At 51.9% G+C, this 14,002-nt stretch overlaps 2 long non-coding RNA genes across 2 annotated transcripts in view; one reads left to right on the top strand and one right to left on the bottom strand.

The window, feature by feature from the left end:
• Positions 1–6,768: 6,768 nt before the first annotated feature.
• LOC125610782 lies at positions 6,769–12,991 on the bottom strand. Its single transcript, XR_007340797.1, has 2 exons — positions 12,614–12,991; positions 6,769–12,205 (listed from the first exon to the last, which is right to left on the bottom strand). It is a non-coding gene; the product is annotated as an uncharacterized LOC125610782 (long non-coding RNA).
• Positions 12,992–13,747: 756 nt separating this feature from the next.
• LOC125610780 overlaps positions 13,748–14,002 on the top strand; it is a 7,030-nt gene continuing 6,775 nt past the window's right edge. Inside the window, exon 1 of the long non-coding RNA XR_007340795.1 lies at positions 13,748–13,877. This is a non-coding gene — a long non-coding RNA (uncharacterized LOC125610780). The remainder of the gene's footprint in view (positions 13,878–14,002) is intronic.

Raw genomic sequence — 14,002 nt, 5'->3', positions numbered from 1 at the left:
GTGGGACCTGAGTGGGCCTGGGGTCGCGGGAAACTTCCTTGGCGGTTGTCTACTCAGGGACACTCTTCCTTTTTTGGTGATTCACAGAACCAGATCCTGTTTAGATCAGCAACGAGTCCGGCTTGGAAGGCCTTATTTTTGGACCTGTCTTGCAGCAAGGGATGTCCTCGTGGCACGGCTGCTGAGCTAGGGCTGGGGCCACAGGAGGGGCCACAGGAGAGCTGAGCAGGAGAGACAAGGATGGCCTCTCCTGCTTCATCTCTTCCTGCTCCTGTCGGATAAGCTGCAGTCACCTAGTGACCACAAAGACTGAAGCCAAGGGCCCAAGGTGGGATGTCCCGGGCCTGGTGCCACCCGGGGAGGGCTGCGGAGCCCGGGCTTTCCTGCCCCTTCTGGGGTGCGAGCGTCCCCTGTGGGATTCGGCCCCACAGATGGCTTTCTGCTGAGCTGGGCCTCGAGGGGAGGGAGTGGCAGACCGCTGGGAAAGGGCACCTCTGCTCAGAATGAGGCCTTCTGACCGGCCCACAGGGCCAGCGCCTCTCTTCAGGGAGTTGGGCGGGACTCCCAGCACCTCTTCACGTGGCCTCGGGTGGAACTGCAGGAGGAGGCAGGCGGGGGAGAGCTGTCCGGCAGTGACACTGCACTCGCTGACCCGTCCACCGGCCAGGCGCTGCTCTGGGGGTTTGCGCGTGTTCCCCGCTAGGTGCTCACACCACCCTTGGAGGCCTGTGCCATTGGTGTCCCCAGACGGACGCACAGAGAGGTGAGGCAACTTGCCCAAGGCTGCTGAGGGGCCAGGATGGGCCCCTGTGGTGTGGCCTCGAAGCTGACCAGGTCCTGGACCTGCCCTGTCTCCTCCCTCCATGGCTGGGAGGTCCCTGAGGCATGGCACCGGCTGACCTCGGACTCCTCGCAGAGGAGTGTGCTTCCGGATTCCATCCCCCAGCTGCTGTGGGCGGATGAGGCCGTGGTTTGGGGACACTGTCACGTAGGTCCTCTTTTTAGGTTTTTGGGATCTCTACGGAATTAACTTTGCCCTTTGCCCTCACATCATGAGATGACAAAGTTCTTGCTAACGTCTCTTTATACCTGTTCCGCCTCTACTGGTTCACACAGAGCTGTGATGAACACCATGTCCCCAGGCTCAGGTGGGGGTCTTCCAGCCCAGGTTCTGGTGGGGTCTCTCTCTTGCTGCTTCTAACCAATGAAAAGTGACCTGTTGGATTAATCTCGGGCAGCAGTCCACTGACCACTGGATTTGGCCTGTTTGTTTATTTGAGGCGTGGGGATGGGGCCATGGCCTCTGGTACGCTAGGCCAGCCCTCTACCATTGAGCTACACCACCCCTTCCTCCAAAACCTGAGACACGACCTCCCTCACTAGGTTGCTGAGGCTGGCTTTGAACTCACGATCCTCCTGCCTCAGCCTCCCGAGTAACAGATTTCTGGCGTGTGTCACGCTCTCAGCTTTTTTTTTTTTTAAACCTCTTTGTGTGTTTCTGTTTCTGTTTTACTTGTTTTTGTTTCTGTGTCTGGCCCCATACATGCCACGCACGGTGTCTACCACGGCCTGCACACCCAGTCCTACTTGTTCAAAAGGAACACAGAATCCGTGTGTCCCGCTCAGCCACAGGCTGAGCCCAGGACTGCTGAGAGGTTTGGAGACTTTTCAGTGACTTAGCATCGCCGCAGCGTCCGAGCGTGTGACCAGGAGGCCAGTCTGCGGCAAGAGCAGGTGCTGTGGGTGCTGCGAACCCACGGGATGAGTTCCACGCTTCGCACTGTTACAGCCGTGAACAAGGGCACCGTGTCGGCTCCCGATGCACAAGATGAAAACAGGAGTGGCCCTCACCATGGACAGCCCAGAGTCCTGCTCAGCCACACCAGCGCTGCCCCTCGCGAGTCACCCTCGCGAGACACCCTGCGGCCCAGGACCTGGCGCTGCACCTCACGCCTGCTGAGCTTTGGTCCAGCCGCTCCGTCGGCTCGTTCCTACTGCAGAACCCAGGAGCGGACACTCCGGCTCTTTGTTTCTGTTTCTGCCATGATTCAGGAGCGACGAGGATGGAGCAGAAAGGACGGGGGGCGGGGGGCGGGGGGGGAAGGGGAAAAACAACTCCAATATTTCAGTCACAAAGTCAGGAAGAAACTTTAGGCAAACTGCTTAGCCCCTTGGTGCCGATCGGGGGAAGCCATGCGCTCCCACCCACATTCCCGGGACCAGGGATGGAACTCAGGGGCACTTCACCACTGACCCAGGCAGGCCCCAGCCCCTTTTCTTACTTTATTTAGAGACAGGGTCTCACTGAGTTGTGAGGCGGGCTTGGGGATCACAGGCAGACGCCACCGCGTCAGGTTTTCACTCAATCTTTACACTGTCTCTTAAGGTAGGCATAATTAGTGCCATCTCGCAGATGAAGCAAATGAACTGTCAGAGACGTTAAGCAACTGGCCCAACGTCACACAGCTGCTAAATGGGGCGCAGTTTGTCTGATTTCAAAGCCTGCGCTCTGTTGCTTATTCCCATATTACTTAACAGTATTCATCGCTGACGATGAACACTCCTGGATTTAGAAGATACTCTGTCATTTTTTAACAGCGTTCTTTGCCATTGTTTCAGTGTCTTTATTCCCCCGGGCTTTTCCTTTATGTAGTTAACTTTGTTACTTCCGAGGATGGGGGAGGCCACCTCAGACCAGGCTGCCGCACAAATTACAATTCCAGCTTTACTTCCGAGTCTCTCGGGAGAAGATGAGACAAAGCCTTCTTCTTTGAGTCTGGTGGGGCTGGAATTCAGCCTGCGTGCGTGGAGGTCGGCGCTTGGCTTTGGGGAGACCAGCGACCCGTCTTGGGCACAGTAGGTCTCTCTGTGGCTCTCCACTGTCCTCTGCGGTTTCTAGCACAGGGTTTTCGTGTGTTGCTCTCTGCTCCGTCAGCACATCTATCTTTCTTTTTTTCTTATCTGGTTCTCTCAATAGTTTTCAAAGAGTTTTATTATTTAAATTATCTAATTTCGGGCTGGGGATGTGGCTCAAGCGGTAGCGCGCTCACCTGGCATGCGTGCGGCCCAGGTTCGATCCTCAGCGCCACATACAAACAAAGATGTTGTGTCCGCCGATAACTAAAAATAAATATTAAAAAATTCAAAAAAAAAATAAAATAAATAAATTATCTAATTTCAACTAAGTATCAGTTCATAATTTAACCAGCCTTTGAAAACTATCTTAACAACTTGCTAAACGGCGTTAGACTTGAGTTGCAATTTAGAGGGGACAAAGTGATATTTACTGTTGAATGAGACACTTGGCCTGGGTGTTAACTCTCCTCAGAACACATTTCTACTGTGACCCTGGGGATGTATTTAAAAGAACTGAACCAATGACCTGCAGGATGTGAGTCCCAGCTGAGAGCATTCCTAGGTGCGACATTTTATATGTAGAACGTAACCAACTTTCCCTTCCCTTCAGGAAAAGCTAAGATAAAGTTGGAAAGAGAATTTTTTGGTATTTGAATTTCTAAATCAGAGACAGGACTATACCTAAAAACCCCTTTTAATGTTTTCAAACACAAGATCACAACATTATCCGTACTCAGCGTGAGCTCCTTGATCCTCAGCAAACGTAGAGCTTTTTTTTCTTTTCTGCAGTGCTGGGGAGGGACCCGGGGGCCCACACAGCACCACCCCAGCCCCTCAGAGCTCATTCCACGATGGGAACGTGGTTGGGAGACAAATCCCCCACTCTCTCTGTTTCCCGTGAGGTGATCTCACTGTTAAAGGAGAGACGGTGACGGTGACGGTGACGGTGGATCGGGATGCTGTCAGAGGACGGCACCAGGTGGGGCGGGCTCCCCGCTTGAGAGCCCCAGTGGCTGCCCAAGGCTGCTCCTTCAGTCCCTTGCAGCTAGCTGGTGACCATGGCCTTGGGTGCCAGCCTCCAGGGACGCCAACTGTCCCCTCGACGGCCCCACAGCTACTGTGCCTCTCGCCTCCCTCCCCCCGGGTCTCCCTGATCCAGCATCTCCCTTCCTCTAACCCGCCTTCCTCGCGGCTGCCAGCAATGGCTGTTTTGAACAAAACCTATCAGGTCACTCCGCCACTTCCCATCCCCCATCTTTTCCCACAGGGGAAACCAACTTGGGAGGAGATAAAGCCACAGCCCCGAGATGAAGGCAAGGTCTGACCAGCGGCCTCGCCTTTGGTCCTGGCTCTGTCCGCGGTCACCCCCCGGCTCCCCACCTGTGTCCACCGGACGACCATCCCATCGCATTCTGAATACCCCCAGGTTCCCGAGGTTTACCTACTGCATTTGCGTCTGATCAATCATCTTAATGACTGCGTGGCCCAGCTGCGGAGACCCAGGCTCCGAACCTGCCGCTGGATCCTGGTTCTGACTCCCGATTCCTGGCTGGGTCATCTGGGCTGGTGACTCAGACCCCCATCTGTCAGGTGGGGGTGACGATGGCTCCCACCTCAGAGGCAAGAGCGCAGACAATGAATCAGATGGTGGGAAGCGGTGGGAACACGGGCTGGGAGAGAGATTGACCGAGCACTTGACTCATTGCATGAAGAAACCATTATGTGAATGGTTTTACATGAGAAGATACATTAAAACATGTCATTCGTTATCGCTGATTTATGTGTAAGATAAATAATCGGATGTAAAAAAATGTTAAAAAACAGTTGGAACAGATTGCAATTTGGTGTAGGGTTCTTAGGAAAATGGAAAACTTTTAAAATAAAGGAATCTTATACTCTTGGACAGAAAATTAGTGCAGTTCTTGGCTTTTATTCATTTCAGTGGAAAGTGTTACTGATTGGTAGAGTCCGTAACTGGCTGATCCTAAGGAATCCAGCCCAGCGGAGCTGGAGGGAAGAAGCAGAGAGTCCTGTGCCTGGTCCCTTATCACATGAAGCAGGAAACTGGATTTGATGTTCTGCCCCTCCTTGCATGACGGATTAGAACTCTGACCATGACAGTTGATGCTGAAGTGAACAACTTCTTGCCTAAAACTTTTTTGTGCATCTTTTATTACTTCCCTCCTTAGAATAAATCAGTCAAGGGAGAATCATCAGGTCAAAGAGAATGATTAAACTTTGGGTACTAATCGCTAGCTCACCTTCCAAATAAGTAATACTAATTTACTTCCTCGTCAACAGGATTTCATTTCTTCCATATTTTTATTTTTTTTAATCCTTTCTAATTTTATAAGACAGCAAATGATTTTTTTTAAAAAAGGACACAATGAAGAAGGCCTATCTTCCGCTCTTGTTTGCATTTGTTTAAAATTAACCAGATTTTAGTAAAATATTTATGTTACAGAATCCACAATTTTTCTATCTCAGGAGCCTAATATCCAAAAATGTTTGTATCTAATGCAATTCAGTTACATGCTTCAGGCATGACAAGAAGAATCACAAGGCCTTGGACCCCAGAATCTAGAGGTGGACTTAAGCAAGGACAACAGGAGCAACAATCAGAAGCAAAGAGACTGCATCTGGCCCTCAGTCTGCGTTCACTGGATGGGTGAGCAGAGAGGCCCACGGGAACCAGGGGACCCGAGGTGACCGAGGAGACATCACTGTGAACTGCTGGAGGTTTTCACAGTGCTGGCCTGTCAAACAATCAGTTATTCATTTAATCCTTTTGCCACAAAAGATAGAAGGCTGAGGAAGATCGGTAAGTGCTTTTGCAGTGGTGGGCTGCGCTGTTGGCTCTCTTCTCTGGAGCTCTCCAGAACGCTGTCCCCAGGGGTTTGGGTTTATGCACACCTATCCCTAAAAGTAGGCCTGAGGATCTTGGTCAGAGATACACAATTGTCCTGGGTGCAGACAACCTCCATGACGTTGAAGGTAGGCTCCAGGCCCTGCAGGAAGGAAGGGGTTAAACCTGGGACTGAGCAAGGTGAGGACCTGTGGGCCAGGCTCCTGGGAAATCTGGTATTTCAGGTTGGACTGGACTTTGACTATGGCTGCTCCTTTGTTCATGAGAAAAAGCACTTAGGTCTGGCTGTCCCCAGAGGTGGCTTGTAGACAGAGGGTTCTGGACCTCCCAGCAGCCCTGCAGCCCCTGAAGGAGGCGTCACCCGCCAGTCCAGGGCAGCAGCACCCCACTCCCATCACAGCCACCGCACTGACCGGGGCCAGCTGGAGGATGTGTGGGAATGTGGTGATGTGGTCCGCAGATCTTTGGATATTTGTCTTTTTTTTTTTTTTTACACAGAATCATTTATTATTTTCCTCATTTACTGTGCAATGAAGCTTAAGTAAAAGTGATACTGAAATTCCATTTTTACTCTCAAGTGGCCCCTCCCCCACCACGGTCACTTGTCTTTCTCCAGTGACAACATCTGCGGGAGTTCCTTTTTGCAACTTTTTTTTTTTTTTCTTAGTTCTTCATTGAACCTGTGACTAATTAGTCAAATAGGAACGGCGTGTGCTCCTGCTCCCGGGGAGCACATTTTGTTCCTGGTCAGATAAAAGGAGTAGATAGCGCTGTTCACCATCATACTGTATCCTCCCTTCCCCGCAAAATCACAGACAAAGTCAGTATCGGGGCTCGTCCCCGTGGGGGGCCCACTGCCGGCTGAGCCTGACCTGGTCATTTCTGGCCTGAGCGCTGGCTCCCGCCCCTCCACTCACTCTCAGTGCTCAGGAACTGCGCGTGTGCTGGCTGGCCTCAGCAGCCAGGCCGGGGACAGGGGGCCACGGAACTTCTCTTGCCCCTCTGCAAGGTCAAGCTGCTGAAATAAACAGACGGTAGAATGCGAGTAGGGAAATGACCCTTTTATTAGGTTCCACAAGGCTCAAAGGAGAGCCCGGCAATGCAGCCTCCTGGGCCTGACCACAGGGGCAGGCCTGGGCTTCTGGGGAGGGAGGTGGAGCAGGCTGGAGGGCTGCAGGGAGGAGGTGCCCAGAGCTGCCTGGGGACACGGGTGAGGTCCCAGGGAACTGGGGGCGTCCGACTTCTGACTCTTCCTTCCTGCTGTGAGCGGATCCTTCCCAGGCATGGGGGGAGGGCACTGAGATGGAAAAACCCCTCCCCCGTCCGTGTCTATTTTTCTAATGTTGATGGACATTCGTGCCCGATTCCCCAGCGGCCAGCCTTTCCATCTGCACAGTGTCCTGCGGGCGTCTGCAGAGCTCTGCGGTTCCTCTGAGTAACCAACGCAAAACATGCCAAAGAAATATGTCTGGGGTGGGATGTTCTGATCTCCCTCAATCCCTCCAGTCCACACACCATGTCGGGGAGGAGGAGAGGCGACAAGAGAAGGACCCAGTCCGGAGGGGAAGAGAGAGGGAGCCGCAGCAACCGGAATGTAAATTAGATGAGCAATTTATGGTTTCCTGGAAAGAGCCAGGGACCCGAAGTCTGAAGACCCGGATGGTGGGCTTAGTTCTCTCCTCATTCACTGCGCGAAATTGCACAATTTCATTTACCACCTGAGTCTGTTTTCTGTAAAATGAAATAAGTGCCCACATGATCTGTTTCCCAAGGGTTTTTTTTTTTTTTTTTTTGAGAATCAAGTGAGATGCTGTATGCAGAATCGCTTGGTAAGCACTGAAGCTCTTCACAAAAGTGATATGAGAGAATCACTTTGGAAAGGAAACCTAGGAGATAGGTGAGACAGGGCGGCCAAATTGGGAATTCACCCTGGAGCCAGGTTCGGCAGTTCCTGGGGAGAGTCTTGGGTAACTTGGACTCAGGCCTCACAGAAGACCCAAGTCTAGGCCCTTGTCCCTTGGACAACACCAACATGGCTGTGCCCCTCTGTCTTCTGGCTTTGCAGATAGGTCAGGCCCTGATCCCGTCCATCACTGTGCCCGTAAACCTGCTGTCGGATACATGCCAGCTTGACAATTAGTGAATACATGAAAGTGCTTTTTCATAAGTAAAATCCTGAGTGAGGTATTAAATCAGACAGGGCCATACGTCAGAGGATACTGCAGGACACTTCACGCAGTCTTGGAATGCCAACGGATGGAAACCAGGCTTGGTTCTTGAAGCACTAGGCTTTGCCCGGCCAACGGCATTGTGGCTGAGGTCTCAGGTAAAGGGCTCTTTTTCAGCCTTTCCTGACCTCTAGCCCAGCCCAAGTGCCCTGTGATGCGCTTCCTGGGCATCCCCTTTGCTGACACCTGCTATATTTTAATGGCCCCTTGGAACCAGACTGTAAACTCCTGTGCACCCAGGAACCTGCTGAGCAGATGCGCACCTTGTGGGAAAGGCCTGCCTCGTGCTGACTAGAGGGGTGTCGCCACCCAGCAGGACACATCCAGTCCTCCCTTGGTCACTGATCCCTTGCTCTGTGCCAGGCTCTGTTCTAGAGGCCGGAGGCCCAGCCGTGATCAACAGCCAGAATTCTTGCCTTCCTGGAGTAGAGCTGGTAAGAGGACAGACTGATGATAAATTAGGATATGTGCATGTTGTATAAAAGGGCAGTTTTCTTCAGTCTATAAGGAGATACAGTTCTTTACTGTAAGTAAATAAATACTGTACGTTACCCCTAAAGGAATGGATATCAATATTACCCTTTTAGGTGGAGTTCTGCATGGGTGGCTACATCTTGCTGGAGGGTGGCAGAATTCCAGTCCTCTTAGAGAAGATGGTAACTCAGAGTCAGTCCAGGGGCTAGGATGTGGCTCAGCGGTAGAGGATATGGTTAGTGCTGCCAAAGAAGAAGAAGGAGGAGGAGGAGGAGGAGGAGGAGGAGGAGGAGGAGGAGGAGGAGGAGGAAGAGAAAGAATTCATCCAAGAACTAATTAAGCTGTTTACATCCGACATTTGCTTCATTATGTAAGAAACTAACTTTTAAAGTAAACTTTTTGAGAAAAGAAAAGTCACCCTACTTCTAATCATGCCAAATCAAAATTTATATTAAAATACAATTTCTGTTTTTACTGAAGTCTTGGGTCACTATTCAGGTGCGTGTGGATTGAGGACCTACCCCGCGTCACTGCCTTTTCTAGACTGTTGGGTGATAGGTGCGTGAGGTCTCTTGAGTGCTGGACATTTTGCCTCTGCACAGGTTTGCTTTACCTTAGTCTTTCCAAGACTGTCTTTCTTTCCACCCCAGGTGATCATTGTTTATTTGGGGGCCGCCTCTCCTGGTCTGTGATATCCGGTGCATTGGCTTCGTCCCTTCCATTTTGACTGTTGAAATATCCCTTTGTTTTCCTTCTCTCCTCCTCTCTTAGCCAGGGCAGCCAGAGAAGCAGTTCTAGGAAAAGTGAGGTTTCAATTTATATTTTCCCTTCTTCTGCAGCTTTAAATTGCTCTTTGCTTTGCTGGATTTCCTGGTGTTGGTTTCGGCAAACCTATCGGCGGGATGGCTGGCCAGCCCTGACCAGAAAATGTCACCAAAAGCCCATGCTCATTACTTAGGTATATGCAAACCTTAAACCTTCCGTTTCTCGCATGCCCACGGGGATAGTGCTCTTGACCCGCAATCCCCGTTGCACGTTGTCGATGACTGACATCTCGGGGGAAGAGCAAGCGCAAAGTCTCGCTGAAGCTGGAAGACTGTGTGTGTGCCACAGGAGTCACTGTGGACCAAGTCAGATGTGCAGTTAGATCCGTGTACTCGGAAAATGGATACACTTTAGGGAAAAAAAAAACTAATTTGAAAAAAGATGGCCTGGTCAGAACACTACTCTTAACTAACAGTTATTGAAAGATAAGCCGAAGGTCCTACGGTGCTTGCCCAAGTTTGCAGCCTGGTCGACTCTGATCCTAGAGGTTGCAGCAGGAATCCAGGTGGTTTTTGCAAGGAAACTATCAGTTCCTGGATAAAGCTGTTCCCTCCTCGTGCGATCAAGAGGGGGCGAATGTTACTTGCATTCTCTTATGTTTGTAGGCTTCTCTCTCAGGGGAGTAGGGCTTGGTGTGGTTTCAGCCACATGGGTGACAGGACCTAAGGCCAGGAAGTGGTCCCGGTGGATAAGGTAAAACCGAGCCACCCAACGAGCTAACACAAAACTCATTCTGAATCCTGAGTCTCAAAATTGACCAATACGCAGGACTCGGAGGATGCAGGAAATCGGGCTAGAATGACACGTGTCGGGCTCTTGCTCAACGGCATATTTTTGTCAACTTCATGTTATCAGACAGCCAAAGCATGGGGTCACCTTCAGCTGGGTGGAGGGAATCAAGGAGGGGGAAGGAAGGGGACAGAGATGAACTGGAAGGACAGAACAGCCAGTATCCTTCTAGACACCCCTTGTCTCGGGATGGAAATGGCTTGGCAGGGGCTCTCTCTGAGCAGCCAGGAGGGAATTTGTTTCCCAGCTGCTCGGGCGTATTTTCCTTGTCAGTCTTTGCTCCCACGGTCTAAAAGCAAATACCGGATCTCAGCGCCTACAGCACCGGTCAAGAACCGCCGCTTCCCCTGTGACTCACGGAGCCGAGAACCACGGCGGTAACTGCTGGCAGGTCCCCTTTCTCCTTGCTGGCTTTGCCCCCACCCTGTCTCGAAACCACACTGATGGGCTGGGAAAGGTGGGCCTGGACCGACACACTCATTTTTCTTTCTTTGGCACCGGGGATTGAACCCAGGGGCACTCAACCACCGAGCCACATCCCCAGCTCTTTTTACTTTATATTTTGAGACGAGGTCTTGCTAAGTCCTTAGGACCTCGCTAAATTACTGAGGTTGGTCTTGAACTTGCAATCCTCCTGCCTCAGCCTCTTAATCTTAGTTTCAAATTTGGGATTCCAGCTGGGATTCTGACAGGCCAAGGCCACTGAACTTCTTGCTTAAAATCCCACCACATCCAGACATCCCTCAGTATATTCTGGAGGGATTGGATACCCAAATCCACAGATACTCAAGTCCCTTATACAAAATGGCATGGTATTGGCATAGAACCGATGCACTTAGTGTATAATTTAAATTTCTAACTGAACTTTAATTCCTAGTACAAGGTTGGTGCTGTGCAAACAGTTGTCACACTGTCTTGTTTAGGGAGTAACAACAAGGAAAAAGTCCCTGCGTGTTCACCACAGACATGGGTTATTCCTCGGAATATTTTCTCTCTGAGGTTGGTGGAATCCACAGGTGTGGAACCCATGGGTGCTGAGTGCCAACTGTATGCTCTGAAACGGAATGAAACATGCATTCCTGGAAGTAGTAAGGTCATGATTACTTTGAGGCTTAGTTATTCGTTACTATTTCAGGCTAAAGAGAAGGCCTGTATAAAACCTTGTCCATAAATAGAGTGGCCGCAGTCAGGCATGGGAGCGCACACCTGTAACCCCAGCTACTGGGAGGCTGAGGCAGGAGGATGGCAAGTTCCAGGCCACCCTGAGCAAGGGAGGGAGGCCCCATCTCAAGATAAAGTTTAAAAAAGGCCTGGGGGTGGGACTCAGTGGCAGAGAGCTTTCCTAGCACGCACAGGCCCTGGGCTTAATTCTAGTGCCCCCCCCCCACACACACACACACAAGAATGACAACCTCTTGCTTCTAAGGCAGTTGTGAATATGGTTCAATAAACAAAAATCATGAACCCACGAAGGCGCACAAATAGAATGTGATTTCCGAGAAGCAGAAATCATGCTTTGCTCCAGCTGGTCCTGCAATGTCAGCCTGTGACTTTCCAGCCTAGAATTTTACTTTGTTTCAGCGTCTGAAAGATGCTCCGCTGACTGTAGGCACTCTGAAGGCAGAGCCACATTATTGTCCTCTTTCTGTCTCCTCCCTGCGGTGGGGCATCCTGCTCCTGCCTGCCAAGGGGCAGTGCGTGCACCCCGTTGCCCCTGTTGATGGGGAAGTTTGTTGATAAGGTGGATCTTGGGCTCTGCTTTTAAACATGGAGGGGACAGCTGGATGGTGACATGTCACCCAGCTATGAGTCATTTGTTCTGGGCTTTGAGGAAGAATTTAAAAAGTCAAAACAGAGTTGGGAAGAATGCCAGGTTGGCAAAATAACTAGAACAGAGCAGGGTATTAGTTTGTCAGAATACGGGATCAGAGAGGAGGCCAGCCAGACTGCAGCTGAGGTATTGTTTTGGAGAATAACTAGAAAGTGAAGGTGGCTAGACATGAGGAGGGACTTACCAAAGTCACATGAATAGCACGTCTCTTCCCCCTTAGGGCATGATGTGGGGCAGCTGCATCTTCTTCACCCACTTCTTAGCAAAGTTCCTCGGATCTTGGTGGTGTAGAAGGGCGGGTGGGGAACTGTTAGCAGGATTTCCTCGTTCTTCCCCCTGAAGTGCATAGGTTTTGTTGAGTGGTGATTTTGTTCTGGAATTGGTTTTCAGGAAACACGTTTGAGTGCATTTTGAAAAACTATTTGAAAAGTGATCAAGGAAATGAAATTGTTCTTCTGTGGAGATGATCTCAGAGGAGTCGATGCGGATGAAAAGCGTGAGTTATTTAAAGTCAGGTCTCTAGTTTGGGCCCAGCTGGAGGTAGGGAAGGGGAAGGTGCCGGTGGGAGCGATGCAGGGTTTATTTATTTTTGTTGGCAGTGCCCTGGGACACTAGGAAGGGGGCAGGTAGATACTTGGGATCAGATCTGGAGCAGGTCCCCCCAGGGTCCTTCCCTGGGATCCACCCGGCCCCAATGCTTGGAATTCAGGGCTCCACAAACCAGAAATTGAAAGCCCTACGTACCTGTCTCTGCCTTCCCCCTTCCTTCCTTCTTTCCTACGTAGTCTTGCTGAGTTGCCTGTGGCCTCAAACTTCAGATCCTCCTGCCTCAGCCTCCGGAGCAGCCCGGGTCACAGACGCATGCTGGCACACCTAGCCCTGGACAACACGCCAGGCTGGGACGGAATGGGTCCATATTCATTTATTTATTTTTGCATATGTTAAGCAGGAGCTCTACCAGCGACCTGGACCCCAGTCCTACATCCACAGTGTTCATCAGGTTCCTACAGGTGTCCAAGGTCAGGCAGAGAGTGGACGGAATGGGAACCTAGGAGCGAGGTGGTCAGAAAGGGGGGCTGGGGGAGCAGCAATGAAGGAGTGAAAGGAGGGCAGTGGTGAGAAGAGGCTGAGGAGGTCGGGGGGCAGAGACCTACACCGGGAAGTCAGGGACAGGAGGACCACAGAGCCTGTGGCCAGCCGGCTAAATGGTGTCTGCAAGTTGGGTCGGCCCTCTCCAAATTGCTAGTGAGGACACTGGGGCCTGGGGAGCAGGGACAGGGGCAGCCAGTCCAGCCTCTGCTGGAGGTTAGCATTTGACAAGTGTCACTGCTCCCTGAGTCCCCACGACGGGCAGGACACACTGTGAGCAAAGGTGAGACGGGCCTCATGCTGGTGGATCTGAGGTCCCCTGGGAACAAGAGGCACTCATCAAAGAGTGACCCAAAGAGGAGTCGCATCACACCCCGGTGGGTATTGGACAAAAGCACAGTTCTGACCCCTGCCCTGGCCCGGGGTCACAGAGGAGCCTTGAGGAAGTGACCTTGGGACTGGGACCTGAAGGATGGGCAGGAGTGACGCGTGGGGCAGAGAGCAGAATCCTCCAGGCCCTGGGGAAGGCCAGCGCAAAGCCTGGGGAATGAGCATCGGGTGGAGAGCCCAGGCGGGTCCTTGAAATGCCAGGATTCGAGTCTAAGGACAATTCGGAAACGGCTGGTGTGTGCAAGGTCCATAGGTCTGTTTTGCATTTTGAAGTCCAGCAGAGAGAAGGGCGGTGTGGCCATGGCCCTGGCCAAGATGAAAAGAGGCAGGGCAGGGGGGCTGAGGGGAGGGCAGAAGGCAGGAGGAGGGACGGAGGCACGGAGGGACGGGGACCAGGCAGGGTACTGGACACTGGTGGCAAAGAGCCTCGGAGCAGGCAAGCTGGAAGAAACAAAGCCCAGGAGGGACAACGTGGTCCTGGACGAGAAGCCTGGTCCTCAGGCTGGGGTGGAGCTCAGTGGCAGAGCAGGTGCCTAGCAGGCTCAGGGCCTGGGGAAGGGGGAGAGGGGGGAGGGGGGCAGGAGGGGGGGAGGGGGGAGGGGGTAGAGGGGGAGGGGGTAGGGGAGGCAGGGGAAGGGGCAGGGGAGGGGGTGA

This window comes from Marmota marmota, unplaced genomic scaffold (assembly GCF_001458135.2).
Source record: "Marmota marmota marmota unplaced genomic scaffold, marMar, whole genome shotgun sequence".
In the NCBI taxonomy this organism is placed as follows: Eukaryota; Metazoa; Chordata; class Mammalia; order Rodentia; family Sciuridae; genus Marmota; species Marmota marmota.
The sequence above is the reverse complement of the archived record's forward strand: the minus strand, read 5'-3'. Positions and strand labels throughout refer to the sequence as shown.